The sequence below is a fragment of the Crotalus tigris genome, unplaced genomic scaffold (genome assembly GCF_016545835.1).
Source record: "Crotalus tigris isolate CLP2741 ecotype Arizona unplaced genomic scaffold, ASM1654583v1 scf7180000018785.583249, whole genome shotgun sequence".
NCBI lineage: Eukaryota > Metazoa > Chordata > Lepidosauria > Squamata > Viperidae > Crotalus > Crotalus tigris.
Window position 1 is genome coordinate 9,247 of NW_024097200.1, and position 23,333 is coordinate 32,579.

The window sequence follows — 23,333 nt, forward strand, 5'->3', positions numbered from 1 at the left end:
ATTAACCAGTGGAACAGCTTGCCTCCAGAAATTGTTGGTGCTCCATCACTGGAGGTTTTTAAGAAGAGATGGGACAATCACCTGTCTGAGATGGTAAAGGTTCTCCTGCTCGAGCAGGGGGCTAGACTAGAAGACCTCCAAGGTCCCTTCCAGTTCTATTCTATTCTATTCTATTCTATTCTATTCTATTCTATTCTATTCTATTCTATTCTATTCTATTCTATTCTATTCCAATCCAATCCAATCCAATCCAATCCAATCTAATCCAATCCATATATTCTATTCTATTCTATTCTATTCTATTCTATTCTATTCTATTCTATTCTATTCTATTCTATTCTATTCTATTCTATTCTTCTCTTTGGTCCTAAGACAAGATATCTCGATCATTTACATTCCACAACTACCTGTACTTTACAACTCATGAAGACTTTTCCTTGTAGGGAATCTAGTGATATATTTCTACTTCTTTCTCTGGACTGAGGAACAGCAACAACAACTAGCAACAGAGTCCACAGAGCATCCATTCACATTTCTACCACTTTCCTTCAAAATCAGCAAAACTGGATCAATAGACGGTGTCTGAAAGGATCCTATCTTTAATTCAGAGTCAGGATACTTTCTGTCTTACTTTAAGGAAGGAAATTAGGTCATAAACTCTTACAGGGCATGCCCAAAAAATGCAAAACAGCCAACAGGGATGTAATCTCAGTTTCAGATGGCAGACCTCAGGGACCTCTTCAGCAATGGGCTGGGTAATTCTCTCCATCGGGGATTTTTGATATTGCTGCCCATCACTCCATATTTTCTTGATTTTAGAACTGTATTTGAGGACTCTTGTTTCAATTAATTGTACTAAATTGGAAAAAAAAGGGAAGCTGGTTTCATCTCAGCTGGTCAGGATCAAGTAACACATTAATCAATTGCAGCTTAATGTGTTCAATAAACCCATCCATTTCCATCATGCTTTATATGTGATAGAGGATTAGCAGTTCTATGTCCAATATGGGATCTACAGAGATCAGTGAGCCTTCTGACTTTTTATTTTTCATGTGCAGAGATAATAATAATAATAATAATAATAATAATAATAATAATAATAATAATAATAATAAAAGAGAAAGAACTGGAGAAGATAACAAAATATAAAGACCTACAAATAGAAATAGAAAGACTGTGGCAAAAGCAAGCAAGGGTAGTACCCATAGTCATAGGCTCCTTGGGTGCGATCCCAAAACAACTGGAGCACCACTTGAACACCATTGGCATTGACAAATTCGCTATTAGTCAATTGCAAAAGGCAGCCTTATTAGGAACTGCTTCCATCCTGCGACGATATCTGTACTACCATCAAACATCCACATCTGCCTATCCCAGGTCCTGGGTAAGGACTCGATAGGTAGACAAAATGCCAAATCCAGTCTGAACATCTGGCTGACTGTGCGATGATCGATAGTAATAATAATAATAATAATAATAATAGTAAAGTTGGAAGGGACCTTGGAGGTCATCTAGTCCAACCCCCTGCTCAGGCAGGAAACCCTACACCATTTTGGACAAATGGCTGCCCAGTCTCTTCTTAAAAACTTCCAGTGTTGGAGCATTTACTGCTTCTGGAGGAAGGTTGTTCCACTGATTAATTGTTCTCGCTGTCAGGTAGTTTCTCCTTCGTTCTAGGTTGCTTCTCTCCTTGATTAGTTTCCACCCGTTGCTTCTTGTCCTGCCTTCAGGTGCTTTGGAAAATAGCTTGACTCCCTCTTCTTTGGGGCAGCCCCTGAGATATTGGAATACTGCTATCATGTCCCCCCTCGTCCTTCTCTTTGTTAAACTAGACATACTCAATTCTAGCAACTGTTCCTTATATGTTTTAGCTTTATATGTATTTGTTTATGTTTATTTAACTGATGTCTTTGAGAGGCTAGCAACAGATAAAAGCATCATGAAATACACAACAATAGAAACAATTTATGACTTCCGGTTTTTGCATCTGCAGTGCATGGCCGCGGGAGAGCGGACCTCTGCTCCCTATGGCTAGTTTCTTCCTACTTGGGAAACCCTAGATCAATGGTGGTGAACCTACGGCACGGGTGCCAGAGGTGGCACTCGGAGCCCTCTCTGTGGGCACACATGCCGTTGCCCCAGCCTTGCCTCCCCTGCAACCCCCTCCTCACCAGCAGGAGGAGGAGAGTCACCTCCAAGTGTGGCCCACACAGAGCAGCACAGCCAAGGATCGCCCAGGCAGCCCAGCATCGCCATGGCAGCCACACCGTCTCCCTGCGCCCTGCAGCATCAACTGTGCATGATGGGGAATGAGGGCAGAGTCTTGTCTATGCTGTCTGGCTGTCATGTCCTTGTTATTCAAATATTTTATTGGGGAAAAATACATTGGAAATTAGACAGTCGAGGAGGAGAAAGAGGAAGAGGAGAAAAGAGGAGGAGGAGGAAGGAGAAGAGAAGAAGGAGGATGAGGAAGATGAGAAGGAGAAGGAGAAGGAGGAGGAGGAGGAGGAGAAGGAATATAAGGATGATGAGGAGGAGGAAGAGGAGGAGGAGAGAAGGGAGGAAGGAAGGAAGGAAGGAAGGAAAGAAGGAAGGAAGGAAGGAAGGAAGGAAGGAAGGAAGGAAGGAAGGAAGGAAGGAAGGAAGGAAGGAAGGAAGGAAGGGAGGGAAATTTAGCTGATAGGCCACAGAGTATATTAAAATGTTAGAAGGAATGATGGAAATCAACTTCACCATTATACCTCCTTGAATGTGGATATTGTCTGAATATGGACTGCTGTGGTTTTTCCAATAACACATTGATAATCAGGAGACCACTCTAGATGATATTGTAAGCCTCACCACCCAAAGCTTACATGCATGACCTTTCTCTGCCTTATCTGAAAATACCATAGGTAGTATGTAAAACTTGTTTCTGTGCAATATTCATGTTCTCCCTCTTAACTGCAAATCACTTCCTTTTCTTCTGTTTTTAATCACCCACTTTCAACCCAAAGAATGAACACAAATAGTTTTCAAGCATGTTAAGAGAGAGAGAGAGAGAGAGAGAGAGAGAGAGAGAGAGAGAGAGAGAGAGAGAGAGAGAGAGAGAGAGAGACCGGTCCATCACTCCAGGATATAGTTTTATATTCCTGTCTTGTTTATTTTAGTTTATGAACGCCGCTGAAAAGAAGGCAAGGGGCTTCTGTCAGGTGGATTCTGTCAACTTTGTCAAATGCAAAGCTAACATGATTTGTTCCCTTCCACCAAGGGGAAAAGGTGAGGAGAGGGAGTTATTTATGTGGCTGGATAAAGCAACAACTGTGGAAGAGCTGTTTGAAAAGCACACTTGTGCTCTCAAACAGGCCGTATGGATTGAAAGTGTCTGTGCCTTACGGTTGTATTCGATTTAATCCTGTGGGTCCTGACCTTGATCCTGAAGTCAACTTTGCCCTGGGCACAAGAAAATATTGTTCCATTTGACCAGCTACTCGTTGAGTGAGGGACTCTTATAAAATCATTAACAACCCTTCCCCAAGTCCCACAGTTTGGGAATTTCTGTCCAGAAGCCCCAACCATGTCAGAAAGGTTAATGCTTAGAATGAACTGAGATTTGTGAGAGATTTCTCCCCCCAAAAACAACACAAAAGGGTTAGTTAGGTACGTTGGAAATTAAAGAGGAGAAAGTGGGGAAATGGAAGGACATTTTGTTTTTTTGCTCCTGTTTTGCTTCTGTCTTGTCTCAAAAGCGAAGAGGACCTCAGATGACCATCATCTAAGGGCCTGGAATGTAGGAGAACATCAAACTGAGCCAGAGGAAGGGGTCAAATGTGTCATAAGATCTAAAGCCAGCCCATCTTGAATATTTCTCTTATCTCCCACTCATTTCCCTTGATTGCTAAGAGATCAAATTCTTGTAGACAGCTTAAGCTTGTAATAAATCTTTATATTCATATGAATAGCGTGAATCTCCTGATTTCCCCAGCGCTTGACCTGGCTGTTAGGATGCACAAGGAGAATGTAAGAGAGAACTTAGCTTATGCAAGGAAATTCAAATATCATTGTTAGGGTAAGTTACATAGTGAAGAAACTGTTGGTAGAACCATTCTTCTTTGTCTCTGGTGAGATCCTAGAAGACTGAAGGAGAGCAGATGTCCACTTCATCTTCAAAATGAAGAAGGGGGCCCAAGAAACTGCAGGCAGTAGCAGACTGGAGCAAATTTAGAAGACCGCTACAATAAGAGTAAAGGGTTGTGGTTATACCTGTGCACCCCTGCTCATACACACAAACACACAATGACTTAATGGTTTCATGAAAGCCCTGAAATGGAAAAATAGGACAGAAGGATGAAAGAAGCAGGAGCTATAGGATTTATATTCAGCAGATACATGTGGATTGTTGTAAAACCAATCCATTTTATAACCCATCTTTCAGGTCAGATTTGCTCTCTAGAAGATTTATGATAAAGTCATCATCATCATCATCATCATCATCATCATCATCATCATCACCACCATCACCACCACCACCACCACCATCATCATCATCATCATCCAAAGAAATGCATATTGATCTATGAGAGAAAAAGTAAAGGAGGTTGAGTATGCTTGCATTTCTTTTCCCTTGGTGTCACTTTGTGTGTATGTCTCTCTGTGTGTGTCCTACACAATTATAGGAGTCAGAGGCATTGGTGCATTTCCACACAGTTGCTAGAGGAAGGGCCACAGAGGGGAAGCAAGTCGGAATGACACAGGAGTGTCTGAAGAGGGTAGGGAAAATGGCTGTAAAATAGAGGGCCATGCTCCAGTTGCATGGTCCAAGCTGACATCTTGTTTTTTTTTTTTAAAAAAAAAAAAGAAAGAAAAAAAAAGAAAAACAACTTTATTTGTATCTTTGACTGGAAGGAGAGAATTTATCTGGAAAAAAAAAGGAGAAGATGGGAGGGAAAGGAGAAGGAGAATCGGGGAAGGAAAAGGAGAACAAGATGGAGAAGGATAGGAAAGAGAAGAGAAGGAAATGAAAAAGAAGGAGGAGAAGGAAAAGAGGAGAGGAAGGGGAAGAAGAAGGAGGATGGGAAGGAAAGAGAAGAAAGTGAAGGAGGAGGAGGAGGAGAAAGAGGTGGAGAAGGAGGGGAAGGAAAGGAGAAAGAGAAGGAAAAGGATGGGATGGAGAAGAGAAGGAAATGGGGAAGAAGGAGGAGAAGGAAAAGGGGAGAGGAAGAGGAAGGAGGAGGAGGAGAAAGAGGTGGAGGTATGGAAAAGAAAGAGAAGAATGAGAATGAGAATGAGAGGGAGAGGGAAAGGGAGAAGGAGAAGGAGAAGGAGGAGAAGAAGGAGGAGGAGGAGGAGGAGAAGAAGAAGAAGAAGAAGAAGGAGAAGGAGGAGACTTACTAACTAGTGAGTTTTTACTTACTTTGGAAATGAGAAAAATCCGAACGCAATCCATCACCAAATTCTTTTATACCCCTAACTTTTCCGTGAAAGGAAATAAGATTGAGGTTTCAAACAGGTATCTATTGCAGCAGAGCGCTGATATCTTAGTGAATTTTAAAATGCTTAATAGGGACCACAATTTTGACCATTGTTGTTCCAATGTTCATGTGCCTGTTATTTGCCGTCTCTTAAATCTGTTTTTGACTTCTGCTGTCGTACCGTATGTAAAAAAAAAAGAGCCCATTTTCCAACTACGCATGGACTGCGAGTATAAAAGAGCATTAAAAAAAGGGGGGGAGCGTTGTTTGTGAATGATAAGGAGAATAATAATTTTATTACTGTCTGTGAGATCACTTTCTCGCTTCTCCCTGAAGGTGATATGCAAATGAAAGAGAACCAGCAAATCAATTAAGGAAAAGTCACAGCCGGCGCAACTTGAGAAATGGGAGATTGAAGTTAATGACAAGAGCTTTTCATATTTTACTTATTTATTTTTAAATAATGCCCCCCAGCGTGGCTTCTTTCTTTTCTTCTCATTTCGTTTCTCTCCCTTTCTCATGTTCTCTCCCCTACCCCCCACCCCTCTTTCAACTACATCATTCTTTTTATTGATGCTTAGGACAAGTTTAGAGAGAAATATTTCTCCACTTTGCATTCCAGGACTTTTTTCCAGCCTGAAGCTAGCTCGTTATAACCAACTTAGGCAGTGGCCAAAGAGACAATCAAGCCTTTGGAATCAATCCTAGGTAAATATAAGTTCGGATCTGATGGGTTTTCCTTTCCTTTCATCCCCATTCTAAAGAGGAGGGGGAGGAGGTAGAAGAGGAAGATGAGGAAGAGCAGGAGAAGGAAGAAGAAAAAGAGGAGGAGAAGGAGGTGGAGGAGGAGGAGGAGGAGGACAATGAGAAGAAGAAGAAGAAGAAGAAGAAGAAGAAGAAGAAGAAGAAGAAGAAGAAGAAGAAGAAGAAGAAGAAGAAGAAGAAGAAGAAGAAGAAGAAGGAAGAAGAAGAAGAAGAAGAAGAAGAAGAAGAAGAAGAAGAAGAAGAAGAAGAAGAAGAAGAAGAAGAAGAAGGGGAGGAGGAGGAGGAGGAGAAGGAGAAGCAGAAGAAGGAGGAGGAGGAGGAGGAGGAGGAGGAGCAGGAGGAGGAGGAGCAGGACCAGGAGGACCAGGAGCAGGAGCAGGAGCAGGACCAGGAGGACCATGGGGACCAGGAGGAAGAGGAGGAAGAGAAGGGAGGAAAAGGAGGAGAAGATAGAAGAGAAAAAAGAGGAGAAGAAGGAAGCATTGGAAGGGACCTTGGATGTCTTCTACTCCAACTCCACGCTCAAGCAGGAGAGCCTATACTATTGTGGATAAATGGTTGTCCAATTTCTTCTTAAAAGACTCCAGTGAAGGAGCACCCACAGCTTCTGAAGGCAAGCCATTCCACTGGTTAATTGTTCTCACTGTTAGGAAATTTCTCCTTTGTTTTAGGTTGGTTCTCTCTCCTTGATTAGTCTGCATCCATTGTTTCTTGTCTCACCTTTTGATGCTTTGGAAAATAGTTTCACCATCCCCCTTGTCTTTGTAGGAGCCCCCTCAAATAATGGAACAGTGCTATCATGTTGTCCCTAGTCCTTCTTTTCATTAGACTAGACCTACCCAATTCCTGCAAGTTGTAACCTCCAGCCCCCTAATCATTCTTATTGCTCTTCTCTGTACACTTTCTAGAGCAGGGGTCTTCAAACTTGGCCCTTTGATGACTTGTGCACTTCAACTCCCAGAATTCCTCAGCCAGCGGGCATGGCTGAGGAATTCTGGGAGTTGAACTCCACAAGTCATCAAAGGGCCAAGTTTGAAGACCCCTATTCTAGAGTCTCAATATCTTTTTTTATATTGTGCTGATCAGAACTGGTTGCAGTATTCCAAGTGTGGACTTACTAAGGCTTTGTAAAGCAGTACTAGAACTTCACACGATCCTGATTCTGTTCCTCTGTTAGTGCAGCCTAGGATTGCATTGATGTTTTTGGCGGCTGTCACACATTGTTGGCTCATATTTAAGTGGTTGTCCACTAGGACTCCCAGATCACTCACACAGTTACTGGCATTAAGCCAGGTTTCACCTAGTAGAAGGCAGGACGGGTTTTTTTGCAGTTGGTTTATGAGTCAAACAGCTGAGAGTTGAGGGAATTCCATCTAAGCTCATAGTCATAATATAGTCTTTGTGGCCAAAAAGCTTGACTGAACCCCTATTCTTAAACACCTTTGGAATTATCCTTTACTTCTGTTGAAGAAAAAGTCTTCATCATGGTTCAGTCCAAGCCGGGAATAAACAACATGGCAACTGCTTTAGAAAGAAGGTTCCAGTTTATTGAAGAGGAGAGCCAGAACAAAAGATGGCTCTGGAAGAAAAGAGAGTGAGCACATGTAGGGAGTGGGTTTTTACACCCTCTGGAGCAGACATGTCAAACACAAGGCCCAGGGGCCAGATGCGGCCCGTGAAGTGGTTTCATGTGGCCCGCGAAGCCATCCTAGAAACAGTGAGGGAACAGCCACCGCTGCCTTGGCCCTAGCCCAGGCTGGCCGGGAGCCAATGTACAATTTTGTGGTGGCCATCTATGCTGAAACGCATTCAGTCTTAACTCCACAAGGCCGTCTGGAAACAGCGAGGAACCAGCCCCTGCCACATCGGCCCCGCCCCCTGGGTGCATGCTGGGGAGGTGTCACCCTTTGTGAGGAATGAAGAAATGGACCATGCCTTGGCGCTTGCCCCGGTCCCACCCCCTTCTGCCAGAGACCCCCAGATCTGTCCCACTCCTGCCCAGGCCCCCACAGGCACCCTTGACGTGAACAATGTATAGCTGGCCATGCCCACCCAGTAGGCCACACCCACTCCATCCACACCCACCCAGTAGGCCGCACCCACCCTGGCCATACCCACCTGGCTCCCCGAGGGCAACCACAATGCTGATGCAGCCCTCAATGAAATTGAATTTGACACCCCTGCTCTGGAGTCTTTTATTTGGAGTTGTTTCTGTGACATGAACTTTGACCTGAGTCTGTCTGCCTTTCTGGTATTCTGATGGTGGTGGGTTAATCCTATTATGTCCCAAGGGTCATATCCTGCTTCCCTGGGGCTGGGGCTGATGACTCTTAGATTTTTGTTGTGAAGGGTTGTTGATTCTAGAGATCTTTCTTCCTAATCCCAGTTTCCTGACTCCCAATCTTTCTGACAAGATTAGCACATCTGCATTTCTGCAGACTTGGTTTCTGTTTGGGACAGAGAGACTTGGGGGGGGGGTTGTTGGTTGTTGCCTTTAAAGCCTTTAGGGAAATATATTCTGCCTTTTAAATATTTCCAAAAACATTTATTTCTCTGGGGGGGGGCTGACCTCCCACACTGCTTTTTAAGAACCTTCTGAATAGCATGTTGTCACCTCGTTCGGTGGATGAGCATCTTTCTCCTTAGCAATAAATAAATAAAATACAACTTTATATATATCCAGAATATATATATATATATATAGGATTAGGAAATTCTCAGTGTTTGAATTTGGGAAAAAAAAATGTAGGAGAGGACTTTGAAGGTTGGACATTATAAAAAAAATATACAAACTAAACATTACAATTAGAAGGGAAGGATATTTTAAATGGAGACATTCACACAAAAACGAAGCAAATATTTTAACAGCAGGTGTTTTGAAGGATTTCTCTTGTTAACAATAACGGACCTGGAAATTAATTATAAGGATGTCTGATACAATTGATAGATGGTATGTCCTAAGAATGTCCACAGAATAGAAACACACTCTACTGGAAAAGACTGAAATTGATTTGAATGTGGATTTAAATATGATAAGTTACAAGAATGATATGCAAAAAAAGGTGTATGCGTGTGTGGAGAAAGATGGACATACTTTGAAAAGAAACGGGCTGATATCTTAATACTTAAAATAGACATACAAATACCAAACCAGAATAGTAATAATAATAATAATAATAATAATAATAATAATAATAATAATAATAATAATCCCCCAGTGAGGCACTACCTTGACGTGGTTGTGGGGCTTGTGTACTCTGAGGAAGATGAGAGCTATGCCAGAGGTTCAACCATACTGGACAGGTCTCATCAGAGGAGTCAGACAAAGAGTGTCTCTCCCATAAAAAATATGGTGAGACGTAAATTGCAGAATGCCATACTGGCTCGGACGTCGCCTGGGTTAACAAGGTCCGCGCTAGATATAGGAGTTCCTAGATATCTGGTGAAAAATGGGTTACAGGACTCAAGACTGTTGGCTGAGCAACCAGGGCCAGCAGCTGCAGAACTACTGGAAGAAAAGATCTTGACCCGTTGCAGATACACAGTGATTGAAAACAAAGAAATAATCATCTGTTACTACAGATCAAGTCCAACAAGAAGAGGATATCTAAAACAAATGCACCAGTTCTGGAAAGAACAACATCCAGAATCAGAAATAACAGAACAGAGACTAGCAGATCAACACCGATTTATAACACGAAATAAAGTATTCACAGAAACAGAATTGGACGAACTGCAAAGGTTTACCCAGGGCAAAGAAATCAAAGCCTTACCAGAAGTAATTCAGAATGTAGAGGCAAACCAGGGGGAGTTGGCAGTGAAGGAATCCAGCAGAGATATACAACTGTTCTCATTTGGAAACCAGGCAACTCTTCCTCAGGAAGAACAAAACCCTCTAACTAAAGAAATAAAAGAATTGAAACAAAGAATAACTGAGCATCTAGAACAGCACAAAAACAACAGAATAAGGCTACCTGCATTGAAGCTTGTTCCAAAGAAACAGCTAGCACAAGCATTAAAAGATGCAAATACTGCAATATCAAGTATAAGCACCAATTCACTGCAAGAAACAAACCAACTAATGTACAGCATAGCTGCAGTTATAACAGAATACCTGGGATGCAAAATTAACAAAAAAGAAAAACAAACAAACAGTGCATCAGAAAAATGGAAGGTTAGATTAGAAAATAAGATCAGCAAGTTAAGATCACATGCAAGCAAGCTAGAACAGATGAAAGAAAAGAAGCTGAAGAACAAGAAGACCAAAGAATACCTAATCAAGAAATACCACTTAGAAACAAGGAAGATCAAGGAAGCACTGGAAATAATAAAACAACAAATAACAGCTATAGCCAGGAAAATCAATAGATATGAAGCTCAAATTGCAAACTATAGGCAAAACCTCCAATTTCAATCCAATCAGAAACATTTCTACGAATCCATCAATGGAGAAACTGCAAGGAATCAGTCAGTACCTGACAAGGAAGAAACAGTGCAGTTCTGGAAGCAGATATGTGATAACCCAAAGAAATACAACAAGGATGCGGCTTGGTTAAAAGAGGTAGATGCAAATAAAACAGAAGTTGAAATGAAAGAACTAGTAATAACAACAAAAATGGTAGAAAAAAGAGCAAAGAAAATCAAAAATTGGTCAGCAGGTGAAGATGAACTGCATGGGTTTTGGTTGAAACATCTAACTGTTATACACCCACTCATTGCCAAACAGTTCAACAATATACTACAAGGAGGAGAAATTGAAAAGTGGCTAACAACTGGGAAAACCTACCTAATAATGAAAAATCCAGCAAAAGGGGCAACACCAGGTAACTACAGGCCAATTACCTGCTTACCAACAACTTTCAAATTACTAACTGATGCAGTGCAACAGCATCTAGTTGAAAACAATCTCTTTCCACCTGAGCAGAAAGGAAACTGCCCCAATAGCAGAGGAACAAAAGATCAACTCCTAATAGACAAAATGATCTTGGAAAACTGCAAGAGAAGGAAGACCAACCTGAATGTGGCATGGATTGACTACAAAAAGGCATTTGACTCTCTGCCACATGATTGGATAATCAAGTGCCTAGAAATAACAGGAGTCAGTAGAAACATCAGAAAATTTGTGCAAAGATCGATGGCACAATGGAAGACACAGTTGCAGATCAATGGTGAGAGGCTGGGAGAGGTTAATATCAAGAGAGGAATATTTCAAGGAGATTCATTATCACCATTACTATTTGTTATTGCACTGTTTCCTCTGTCAACAATACTGAATAACTCAGGACATGGCTATCAAACATCAAAAACATCTGCCAGACTATCCCACCTCCTTTACATGGATGATCTGAAGCTGTATGGAAAAACATCATCTGAAATAGAATCGCTGCTCAACACTGTCCGTATATATAGCCAAGATATTGTAATGGAGTTTGGCTTGGACAAATGTGCCACACTTACTATCAAACAAGGAAAAATAATGAAAACGGAAGGAATCAAGATGCCCCACGAAAATAATATTAAGAGTCTGGATGAGGAAAAGTACTACAAATACTTGGGTATCCTTCAAGCTGACAACATCAAGCACACTGAAGTCAAGAAAAAGATTAGAGGTGAATACATCAAGGGAGTGAAGAAGATCTTAAAATCCAAACTCAATGGAGGAAATACCATAAAGGCAATCAACACCTGGGCAATCCCAGTTATTAGATACACAGCTGGAATAGTGGACTGGACTCAAGCAGAACTAAAAGCAATATATAGGCAGACCAGAAAAATAATGACAATAAATCATGCCCTTCATCCACACAGTGACATTGATAGACTTTATCTACCAAGGCAAATAGGTGGGCGTGGAATGCTACAAGTACATCAGATGGTTGAAGAAGAAAAAATGGCTTTGGAAGAATATCTGAAGAACAATGATGAAGATGCACTGAAATTAGTATATCAGGAAGGCTTACTAAATACTGGAGAGACCAAACTGGCCTACAAGAAAGACCAAATGAAGAACAGAATAGAGGCATGGGAAGACAAAGCACTACATGGCCAATACATGAAAAAAATAGCTGGGAAAGCAGATAATAATAAAACCTGGCAATGGCTAAGAGCAGGAAAATTGAAGAAAGAGACCGAGGGACTAATTCTGGCTGCACAAGACCAAGCCTTAAGGACAAATGCATATAAAGTCAAAATTGAGAAGACAGCAACAGACAGTAAGTGCCGCCTATGCAAAGAAGCTGAAGAAACAGTGGACCACCTGGTAAGCTGTTGCAAGAAGATTGCACAGACTGATTACAAGCAGCGGCATGACAAAGTAGCAACAATGGTGCATTGGAAGATCTGCAAAAAATATCATTTGCCTGTAAGCAAAAACTGGTGGGATCATAAAATAGAGAAAGTCATAGAAAATGATAAAATTAAACTGCTCTGGGACTTCAGAATTCAAACAGACAAGCACCGCAACATAACACCCCAGACTTAACAATTGTCGATAAGAAAGACAAAAAAGTCTGGATAGTGGACGTGGCAGTGCCTGGAGACAGCAGAATAGAAGAGAAAGAACTGGAGAAGATAACAAAATACAAAGACCTACAAATAGAAATAGAAAGACTGTGGCAAAAGCAAGCAAGGGTAGTACCAATAGTCATAGGCTCCTTGGGTGCAATCCCAAAACAACTGGAGCACCACTTGAACACCATTGGCATTGACAAATTGCAAAAGGCGGCCTTACTAGGAACTGCTTCCATCCTGCGACGATATCTGTAATACCATCAAACATCCACATCTGCCTATCCCAGTTCCTGGGTAAGGACTCGATAGGTAGACAAAATGCCAAATCCAGTCTGAACATCTGGCTGACTGTGCGATGATCGATAATAAAGTTGGAAGGTACCTTGAAAGGTCATCTAGTCCAATCCCCTGCTCAGACAGGAAACCCTAGACACATGGTGTTGAATCTATGGCATGCGTGCCACAGGTGGCACGCAGAGCCATCTCTGTGGGCACTCGCGTCATCGCCCCAGTCCTAGGCCTTTAGCTGGGTTTCATAAAACCTTTTCACTTTAGGCCTCCACCACCATATGCAAAAAAAAAAAAAAGATTCATTCAATCAATCAATCAATCAGTCAGTCAATCAATCAATCAATTTCAACTTTTCAGGGAAAAAAAAAAGATCTCGCAAAGTTGGAATTGATTGATTGAACTTTTTAGTCCCACCCAGTCTGCCATTATCACCACAGCCACACCCGCCCAATGGGCCACGCCCACCCAATTGGCCACAGCTACTCGGCACCTGACCATACATAAGTGGGTTTTGGGTTGCAGTTTTGGCACGGTCTCTAAAAGTTTCGCCATCACTGGTCTAGACCATTTTGGACAAATGGCTGTCTAGTCTCTTCTTAAAAACTTCCAGTGTTGGAACATTCACAGCTTCTGGAGGCAGGTAGTTCCACTGGTTAATTGTTCTCACTGTCAGGAAGTTTCTCCTTAGTTCTAGGTTGCTTCTCTCTTTGATTAGTTTCCATCCATTGCTTCTTATCCTGCCTTCTTGTCCTGTATTTGGATAATCTTTTTTTTTTAAAAAAAACAACAACTGGATTTACAACAGCAATTTGTTAACGTTTTGAAGGATTTTCTGAGAAGAGACAAAAAGCCAGTGAAACAAAATCAAGTTTATGGATGTTGTTTAAGGGATGAAAAGTCAAGATTGTTAAAAGAACAGGGAAGAAACATAATGTTGGCTCATCTGATCAAAGTTAGAATGGAATAGAGCTGGGAGGGAAATTGGAGGTCTTCTAGTCCAGCCCCCTGCTCAAGCAGAAGAACCTACACCATCTCAGACAAGTGACTGTCTAGCGTCTTTTTAAAAATCTCCATTGATGGAACGCCCACGATTTCTCAAGGCAAGCTGTTCCACTGGTCAATTGTCCTCATTGTTATGACGTTTCTCCTTAATTCCAGGTTGCTTCTCTCTTTGGTCAGTTTCCAGCCATTGTTTTTTGTCCTTCTCTCTGGTGCTGTGGAGAATAATGTGACCCCCCTGTTCTCTGTGGCAGGTTAAAATAGATATGCAGTTATCTCTGGTAGCCCTTAACCGACTAGCAATGAATGATGAGACTTGAAGATTTCATTTATAGTTAAGAGGTAAGATATGGGAAGAAAATTGTTCTAACTGTCAGGAAGTTTCTCCTTAGTTCTAGGTTGTTTCTCTCCTTGATTAGTTTCCATCCATTGCTTTTTGTCCTGCCTTCAGGTGCCTTGGAAAATAGCTTGACTCCCTCTTCCTTGTGGCAGCCCCTGAGATATTGGAAGGCTGCTATCATGTCACCCCTAGTCCTTCTCTTTGTTAAACTAGACATACCCAATTCCAGCAACCGTTCCTTATATGTTTTAGCCTCCAGTCCCCTAATCATCTTTGTTGCTCTTCTTTGTGTTCTTTCTAGAGTCTTAGCATCTTTTTTACATCATGGTGACCAAAACTGGATGCAGTATTCAAAGTATGGCCTTACCAAGGCATTGTAAAGTGAAATTAATACTTCACGTGATCTTGATTCCATCTCTCTGTTAATGCAGGAGCATTCACTGCTTCTGGAGGCAGGTTGTTCCACTGGTTAATTGTTCTCACTGTCAGGAAGTTTCTCCTTAGTTCTAGGTTGCTTCTCTCCCTGATTAGTTTCCATCCATTGTGTCTTGTCCTGCCTTCAGGAGCTTTGGGAAAATAGCTTGACTCCCTCTTCTTTGGGGCAGTCCCTGAGATATTGGAACACTTATTTATTTATTCATTCGTTTGTTTGTTTGTTTCCCACACACCCCACCAACACTGACTGGCAAGCTACTGTACATAAACAAGAAGCACACCCCACACTTATTCTCACTAATGAGATTACTTGTTGGGTAATGAAATAACTGGAAGAAAACAATCAAGCTCAGAGAACACCAAGGATCCTGTCCTCCTCCTCCTCCCCCTCCCCCTCCTCCTCTTCCTCCTCTCCACAAACCTCACTCCCTTCTATCACTGATGATGTTACCTAGTTTGGGTAATTAAATGTCTGGAAGAAAACCACCAAGCTCAGAGAGCATCAAGGACCCCATCCTCCTCCTCCTCCTCCTCCTCCTCCCCCTCCTCCTCCTCATTCTCCTCCTCCTCCTCTCCACAAACCCCACTCCCTTCTAGCTCTGATGAGGTCACCTAGTTGAGTCAAAGAACACCTGCAAGCAAACGATCAAGAGCCAGGGATTCCACAGTTCAACCTTGAGCTACAGTATGTATAATTTTTCTTCCATTAGAAGATTATTCTCCTTGGAGGTGTTTCAATAGCAGTTAGATAAGCTTCTGTTCAGAATGCTGTGGTTGTCTATTTGTGTTCTGGGCAGAGGGCTGGAATGTTCCCAAGGTCCCTTCCAAACTGAACATCCCCTGATTTCATCAAAAGGGTCAAGTGAGTACAAGCTAAACATCACTGCACATCTTCAAAATGGTAGCAGTCCATTGTTTCCATGGGGATTCCTGCACCCCAGAAGTATTCTGACTTTGCTTTTCTCAACAACCCCCATCCCTTTCTCACCCTTATTCTGAGTTTATTTGCAAGGGATGGTAACCCACAGAATTGGAGTCAACAATCTGAGTGCCGATGACACTGAGAACCCGCAGCAAATTTCAGAGCTGGAGCAGATGTCAATACTGCATTGAACCAAACTAGAGGGCATCCAAGCTTGACACAAAGCAAATTTCTTTGGCAAACGTGACCTAAAATAAACACGATCTTTCCAGAAATTGCAATGATTTGAGGCGACCAGACTCTTCTTGGCTCACGCAAAAGTTGGGCACTCTTTGCAAAACCTTCATCACTGCCTCATGACCGGCACGGAGGCTCTTTCCAAGGCACACAATTGTAGAATAGAATAGAGCTGGAAGGGACCTTGGAGATCTTCTAGTCCAGCCCCTTGCTCAAGCAGGAGAACCTATACTGTCTCAGACAGGTGAATGTCCAGTCTCTTCTTAAAAATCTCCAGTCATGGGGCGCCCATGATTTCTGAAGGCAAAGCTGTTCCACTGGTTGATTATCCTCCCTGTCAGGAAGGTTCTCCTTAATTCCAGGTTGCTTCTCTCCTTGATCTGTTTCTAACCATTGTTTCTCATATTTCCATCTGGTGCTCTGGTAAACAACCTGGCCCCCTCTGTCTTGTGGCAGCCCCTCAGATCTTCTCCACGCTTCCTCTGCAGAATGAAGTCTTGCTAGTTAAGGGTGCTCTTCTCTATCCTTAGACCCTCCTCAATGGACAGTAACTAATGAAGGAAAGAAGTAATCTAAAACTAAGGAGACATTTCCTAACCATTCATCAGTGGAACAACTTGCCTCCAGAACTTATGGGTGCTTCACACGCAAGGCTTTTAAGAAGAGATTGGACAGCCATTTGTCTGAAATGGTATAAGGTTACTGTCTGAGCAGGGGTTTGGACTAGAAGACCTCCAAAGTCCCTTCCAACTCTGCTATCCTATATTCTGTTTTCTTTCTTTCTTTCTTTCTTTCTTTCTTTCTTTCTTTCTTTCTTTCTTTCTTTCTCTCTCTCTCTCTTTCTTTCTTTTTATAAATATTTTATTAGTTTTCTATTTTTAAAAACAAGTGCTTATTAGACAAAGTGATAATAATAATAATAATAATAATAATAATAATAATAATAATAGACTTAACAATTGTCAATAAGAAAGACAAAAAAGTCTGGATAGTGGACATGGCAGTTCCTGAAGACAGCAGAATAGACGAGAAAGAACTGGAGAAGATAACAAAATACAAAGACCTACAAACAGAAATAGAAAGACTGTGGCAAAAGCAAGCAAAGGTAGTACCAATACTAATAGGCTCCTTGGGTGCAATCCCAAAACAACTGGAGCACCATTTGAACACCATTGGCATTGACAAATTCACTATTAGTCAATTGGAAAATTCGCTATTAGTCAATTAGCCTTACTAGGAACTGCTTCCATCCTGCGACAATATCTGTAATACCATCAAACATCCACATCTGCCTATCCCAGGTCCTGGGTAAGGACTCGATAGGTAGACAAAATGCCAAATCCAGTCTGAACATCTGGCTGACCGTGCGATGATTAATAATAATAATAATAATAATAATAATAATAATAATAATAATAATAATAATAATAATAAAGTTGAAAGGTATCTTGGAGGCCATCTAGTCCAACCCCCTGCTCAGGCAGGAAACCCTATACCATTTCATCCAAATGGCTGTCCAGTCTCTTCTTAAAAACTTCCAGTGTTGGAGCATTCATCGCTTCTGGAGGCAGGTTGTTCCACTGGTTAATTGTTCTAATGGTCAGGAAGTTTCTCCTTAGTTCTAGGTTGCTTCTCTCCTTGATCAGTTTCCATCTGTTGCTTCTTGTCCTGCCTTCAGGCACTTTGGAGAATCGCTTGACTCCCTCTTCTTTGGGGCAGCCCCTGAGATATTGGAACACGGCTATCATGTCCCACCTTGTCCTTCTCTTCATGAAACTAGACATGCCCAATTCCAGCAACCTTTCCTTATCTGTTTTAGCCTCCAGTCCCCTGATCATCTTTGTTGCTCTCCTCTGTACTCTTTCTAGAGTCTCAATATCTTTTTTACATCGTGGTGACCAAAACTGGATGCAGTATTCCATGTGGCCTTACCAAGGCATTGTAAAGTGGTATTAACACTTCACGTGATCTTGATTCTGTTGACTGGGTCCATTAGTAATTCCATGGTGCATATAAGGTTCTTCAAACTAAATCCAATATTACACCCTCCAATACCTCCTCTCTTTTTCTGGTAATAAACATTTTTTCACATTAAACAAATACAATTCTTATTATTGTTAATAAATATACAGCTGAATATCAGCATTTATTACAGCTTTCTAATAATATCAATGATATCAGTTTAAAATATCTTTTCTAACCAAAACATATCTTAATTGTATTTGCACTCAATATCCATTTATTCAGTCAATATTCTATTTTCGCTTTTTTTTTCAATTTTAATTTCCCATCCATATTCAAAATATCCCAATCATTTATAATTTCAAAACAAATTATATTTGGGTAACTGAAAGCTTCTCTTATTCATTTTTTTTTAGCATTTTCTTATTTCCCTTTTCATGCCAAACTATGATATTCTGATTACCAATCTTATCTATCGAGTTATAATAATACTTCTATTTCTAGCAATCTATCCTTAACCATATTCAAACATCTAATTAATAATATAATATCCCCTCTAAGAGGTCAAAGCTTTTGTTTTCTTCAGTCTAACTCTAGCTTCTGTTTGTTTTCTAATAACTACACTTGGAATATTGCATCCAGTTTTGGTCTCCACTGTATAAAAATGGTGTTCAGACTCTAGAAATAGGTGCAGAGAAGAACAACAAAGATGATTAGTGGACTAAAACATATGAAGAATATTTGAAGGGATTGGATATGTCTAGTTTAATGAAAAGAAGGACTAGGGGTGACATGATAGCAGCCTTCCAATATTTAACAGGCTGCTGCAAAGAAGAGGGTCCAACCTATTTCAAAGGTATATGAAGGCAGAAGCAATGGACAGAAAGTAATCAAGGAGAGAAGCAATCTAGAACTAAGGAGAAATTTCCTGACGGTGAGAACAATTAATCAGCAGAACAATTTTCCTCCAGAAGTGGTGGGTGCTCCATCACATGAGGATTTTAAGAAGAGATTGGAGATCCATTTTTCTGAAATGATAATAATAATAATAATAATAATAATAATAATAATAATAATAATAATAATAATAATAATAATAGTAAAGTTGGAAGGGACCTTGGAGGTCATCTAGTCCAACCCCCTGCTCAGGCAGGAAACCCCATACCATTTCGGACAAATGGCTGTCCAGTCTCTTCTTAAAAACTTCCAGCGTTGGAGCATTTACTGCTTCTGGAGGCAAGCTGTTCCACTGATTAATTGTTCTCACTGTCAGGAAGTTTCTCCTTAGTTCTAGGTTGCTTCTCTCCTTGATTAGTTTCCACCCGTTGCTTCTTGTCCTGCCTTCAGGTGCTTTGGAAAATAGCTTAATTCCCTCTTCTTTATGGCAGCCCCTGAGATATTGGAAGGCTGCTATCATGTCCCCCCTCATCCTTCTCTTCGTTAAACTAGACATACCCAATTCTCGCAACCGTTCCTTATATGATATAGGGTCTCTTGCTAGACTAGAAGACCTCCAAGATTCCTTCTAACTTTATTATTTTGGGATATAAGTATATGGAGAATTCTCCGTCATCCAGGTCATGGTTGTCCCAAAGGTGCTTTTTTCACGAGGCAACTGGACTTTCTTGTTTTTCTTTGAAGACGTTTCGCTTCTCATGCAAGGAGCTTCTTCAGCTCTGGCTGGATGGTGGGGAGTGGATGGATTTATACTTATATTTACACTTCTAAGCATGCCAAAGTTTTCACTTCAAAGACTGCATTTTCTTGTGTTTTATTTTTTTCAGAAACGGTATTTATTTTCATTTACATTTAGATGAGCTTTGCAGCAGCAGATGGAAAGACTTGGAGTGAAATTATGATCACAAGACATTAGAAGCCATTGAGAAATTAAAGCTAAGTGGCAACCTTCTACGCTGTTTTTGTTCGTTGGTTTGGTTTGGCTTATTTTTTGGATCAGACCGAGAGAAAAAAAAAATATGGACCTCACTCATTAAAACTGACAGATTTGGGCAGAAGAGATGAAAGACAGAAGGAGTGGATCTGCCTGAAAACTATGAGAAGTCACAACAAAATGGAGACAGAGGCTGGCATATATTTACTGTAACTGCATTATCCTCTCACCGTGTGGGATATATTTTAAGCTACACTGCTCATTGCCGAATTGATAAAAAAAAGAAAAAACAGAAATCTTTTCAGGAAAAAAATAAAATAAAATCCATGAACCCAAACAATTGTTTCTCACTTCTTTGATGTCATATCAGGGGGATTGTGTGCATCTACCTTTAAATTGTCTACACAATTTATTTAGTAATATATTTTGTATAAGGACGCTTACATCGTATAAAATTGTTGCATGGTCACTCAATCATTTCTTACTAGTGATCTTGCAATGGATGTGGTTTTGTGAAGCCTGTCCTTCAAGAATCCTGGACTGTGCTGAGATGGACAAATTAACAAAAGAGATAAAAGAAAAGGAAGACACAGAGTACTATATAGCATGGAACAAGTGGTATGACTGGTGGGAGACTAGAAATAATAGAGGAGAATAAATATGGAATGGTCAAAAGTGAAAATATGTGTATAATAATGTATAATAATAATAATATGAATTATTCTTAGTAAGAAGTAGAGTATGAAGGAAGAAAAATGTAAATAAGAAACAACGGGGCAATAAGGACAAATATTCTAAAGAAGAATAAGGGGGAGAAATGTAAATAATAAAAGATTAACGTTACATAATCGCTGTTAAAAAAGGGTAGGAGTATATACTGTGTATGTATGTGTGTTATGTTTTGTTTTGTTGGTTTAAAAATAAAATTAAAAAAATGAAAAAAAAATAATTGTTTCTTTGACTTCTAATGACTCCCGCTTGGATCAACAGCAATGGCATCTATCTATTTTGTCTTCTGTCAGCTTCTTTTATAGACTATAGAGTATCAGAGTTGGAAGGGACATTGGAGGTCTTCTAGTCCAACCACCTGCTCAAGCAGGAAACCCTATAAGATTCCCAAAAAAGTAGCTGTCCAGTCTCTTCTTAAAAGCTTCCAATGATGGGGCACCCACAACTTCTGAAGACTTGTTCCACTGGTTAATTGTTCTATCAGGAAATGTCATTCATTGTTTCTTGTCCTGCCTTCAGATGCTTTGGAAAATAGCTTGACTCCCTCTTCTTTGTGGCAGTCCCTCAAGTATTAGGACACTGCTATCATGTCACCCCCGATCCTTCTTTTCACTAGACTAGACTTACCCAATTCCAGTAGTTTTCCTTATTTCCAAGCATCAGAACATCTCCGGTGATTCTTGTCTTCATGTATCCAGAATATTTAGTCTTCAGTTCCACGATGAATGCACTGATGATGTTATCTAGTTTGGGTAATGCAGCATCTGTAAGAAAATAGCCAAGCTCAGAGAGTACCCTCATTTCAATCCTGAGCTACAAATATCCTTCCTGGAGGTCATCTAGTCCAACCCCCTGCTCAAGCAGGAAACCCTACACCATTTCAGACAACTGGTTGTCCAGTCTCTTCTTAAAAACTTCCAGTGTTGGAGCATTCACAGTTTCTGGAGGCAGGTTGTTCCACTGGTTAATTGTTCTCACTGTTAGGAAATTTCTCCTTAGTTCCAGGTTGCTTCTCTCCTTGATTAGTTTCTCTCCTTTGCTTCTTGTCCTGCCCTCAGGCGCTTTGGAGAATAGCTTGACTCCCTCTTCTTTGGGGCAGCTCCTGAGATATTGGAATCCTGCTGTCATGTCACCCCTAGTTCTTCTTTTCATTAAACAAGACATTCCTGAAACCCAATTCCGAATGAATGCTTTTTTTGCCAGCATTTGTGGTTTATTTCATTCTGCGTTTTGTTCCTCATCTAATCCAAGGTATTCTAAACCATTTTCTTTAGCATCACAATGCAAAGCATCAATAATGGTTTGGGGATTTTACAGACCGTTGACTTTAATCACCACCTCTGTCTCCCAGTTGGTCCACAAAATTGAGTGCCTATCCCTCTTTTTTTGAGTGACGTGAAGATCAAGATCAATTGACTTGGGATACCATCTTAAGGGTTCCCCACCTGCAGAGACTTGTTGCCTGTCAATTGAAAAGAAGGATGTCTTGAAATGACTAATCCAGTTTCTTATCTCATTAAGTTTCCTGCCTGCTTAGAGAGAGCGGGTCACAAGATGTTTCATTTTGGAGCTAATGTGGGTGTCAGGTGTTTGGTCAACGTGATGCTAATAATACAATCTGATCTGGTTTCGTGTGGCAGCTTTTAAGCTGTTCCTGTCTTTTTTTTTTTTCCTGGTTCATTCCAGGTCTCTTTCTAAAGCAGGTATATAAAGGCCCAGGACATACACGTATCGTATAAGTAAAATTAAGCTAACTGACTTCTGGGTGTTTGAATTAGGTCCGTGTGGTTCAGAACAAGCCAAAACATCTCTTTCTCCTTATTTCACCTTTAGCTGAAGAACAAACTTGGAAGTAAAATACGTTCAAGTGCATAGTTAAGCCATGCATATGTCTTATGGGCTTAAAATAGGAACTTATAATGCGTCTTAAGGCGCTGCAGATAGATTCTCTTGCCCCAAATAATGTCTAGCTATTTTCTGTGCAAATATACAGATTTGATTGGGATAGTTCCCCTTGCTGCTTCTTTCTGGTGTTAGAGAGAGGGGGGTGGAGGGAGGGAAGGAAGGGGGGAAGGAAGGGAGAGACGGAGGATGGGAGGAAGAGAAGATGGAAATGAAGAAAGAATGGAAGAAGAAAAAAGAAGGAAAGGAAGGAAGGAAGGGAAAGAGGGTGGAAGAGAAGATGGAAAGGAAGAAAGAATGAAAGGATGAAGAAAGAAGTAAGGAAGGAAGGAAGGGAGGAGGGAGGGAGGGAAGGATGGAGGGAAGAAGGATGGAAGGAAAGAGGAAGGAAAAGAAAAAAGAAGGAAGGAAAGAAGGAAGGAAGGAAGGAAGGAGGAAAGAAGGAAGGGAAAGAAGGGAGGCGGGGAGGAATGGATAGAGGGAGGGAAGAAGGAAGGAAGGAAGGAAAAGGAAGAAAGGAAGAAGAAAGAAAGAAAGAAAGAAAGAAAGAAAGGAGGGAAGGAAGGAAGGAAGGAAGGAAGGAAGGAAGGAAGGAAGGAAGGAAGGAAGGAAGGAAGGAAGGAAGGAAGGAAATTATTTGTAGTAATACTGATTGTAGGCAGGCAACATATTTCTCTATTTCTTACAATAGCTGGAGATTGCAACTGCAAGTGCAGGTTCAAAGTCTTTGTTTGTAACAAAAATCTACATTGTATTTTTTTTTTTTTTGCAAGACAGACTTATAGTTCCACAAACAGGCAAGGAAGAAAGCAGAAGACAATAAAAACGACAGAAATACAAATCATGTGCTTTTCTAAGCATCCCTTGTGCGACAGAGGGATCAAGAAACTGTTTGGCCGT